Below are 1,358 nucleotides of genomic sequence, written 5' to 3'. Positions count from 1 at the left end.
AAGGTCCATCCATGTTGTTGTAAATGATACTATGTCATCATTTCTTATGGCTGAGTAGTATTCTATATGTACCACATTTTCTTTATCCAATCATCTATTAAAAGGCTTTCTAGTTGTTTCCATGTCTTGGCTGCTGTGAATAATGCTGTGATTAACATGGGAGTGCATGTGTATGAATAATATACCATTGTATAATCATATATATACCTCACTTTCCTTATCCATTCATCATAAATGTTAGGTAGTTAACATGTCTTGGCTATTGTGAACAATGTTGCAATAAACATGGGTGTGAATTTTCAAGATAGTAATTTCATTTTCTTTAGCTATAACTAGAAATGGAATTTTTAGATCATATGGTGGTTCTAGTTTTTTTGTTTTATTTTAAAATATGGAATGCTTCATGAATTTGTGTGTCATCCTTGCGCAGGGGCCATGCTAATCTTCTCTGTATCATTCCATACTGTTTAGTATATGTGCTGCTGAAACGAGCACTGGTAGTTCTAGTTTTAATTTTTGAGGAACCTTTATACTGTTTTCAATAGTGGTTGATCTAATTTATATATCTACCAATGTGAAAAAAGTGCTTTTTCTCCATAGCCTTGTCAAAATTTGTTTTTTCTTGTTTTTTTATAATAACCTTTTAATAGGATAAGGTAATATCTCATTATGGTTTTAATATGCACTTTCCTAATGATCATTGACGTTGAACATCTTCTGATGTACTGATTGGCCATTTGCATATCTTCTGTGGAAAAAGGTTTATTCCAGTTCTTTGTTCATTTTTAAATTACTTTTTTTTGGGTTTTGAGTTGTATAAGTTCCTTATAGATTTTGGATATTCACTCCCTATTAGACAAATGGTTTGTAAATACTTTCTCTAATTTTTTAAGTTAACATTTTATTTCGCTGATTTTTTTTTAGCTGTGCGGAAACCTTTTAGTTTTATGGGTCTTTGCTTTTCCATACAAATTTTAGTATTATTTTTGTTTTACTGTGAAAAATGCCATTGGAATTTTGGTAAGGATTGTATTGAATCTGAAACAGCTTTGGGTAATATTAATTCTTTTAATTAATATCAAACATTTTAAAATTTATTTGTTTTTAATTTCTTTCATCAACATTTTGTAATGCTCAGTGTACTGATGTTGCTTATCCATGGTTAAATTTACTCCTAAGTACTTTATTATTTTTGATGTTATTGTATATGGGATTGTTTTATTTTTTTGTAGACAGTTCATTGTTGATGTATAAAACATAACTATTTCTGTTTGTTGATCCTGCAACTTTACTGTGCATCTGAGGAAGTAGACACCCGTTTTAGTCTTTACTGACTGACTTCAGCAGGCAGAGCCCTT

At 30.1% G+C, this 1,358-nt stretch overlaps 1 non-coding gene across 1 annotated transcript; it reads right to left on the bottom strand.

Moving 5' to 3' along the window:
• Positions 1 to 385: 385 nt before the first annotated feature.
• Positions 386 to 495, bottom strand: LOC136316501 (U6 spliceosomal RNA). The gene has a single exon (XR_010727733.1). It is a non-coding gene; the product is annotated as a U6 spliceosomal RNA (small nuclear RNA).
• Positions 496 to 1,358: the final 863 nt, after the last annotated feature.

This window comes from Saccopteryx bilineata, chromosome 12, assembly GCF_036850765.1.
Source record: "Saccopteryx bilineata isolate mSacBil1 chromosome 12, mSacBil1_pri_phased_curated, whole genome shotgun sequence".
In the NCBI taxonomy this organism is placed as follows: domain Eukaryota; kingdom Metazoa; phylum Chordata; class Mammalia; order Chiroptera; family Emballonuridae; genus Saccopteryx; species Saccopteryx bilineata.
Note: the sequence above shows the minus strand (reverse complement) of the source record. Positions and strands in the feature narration are given on the sequence as shown.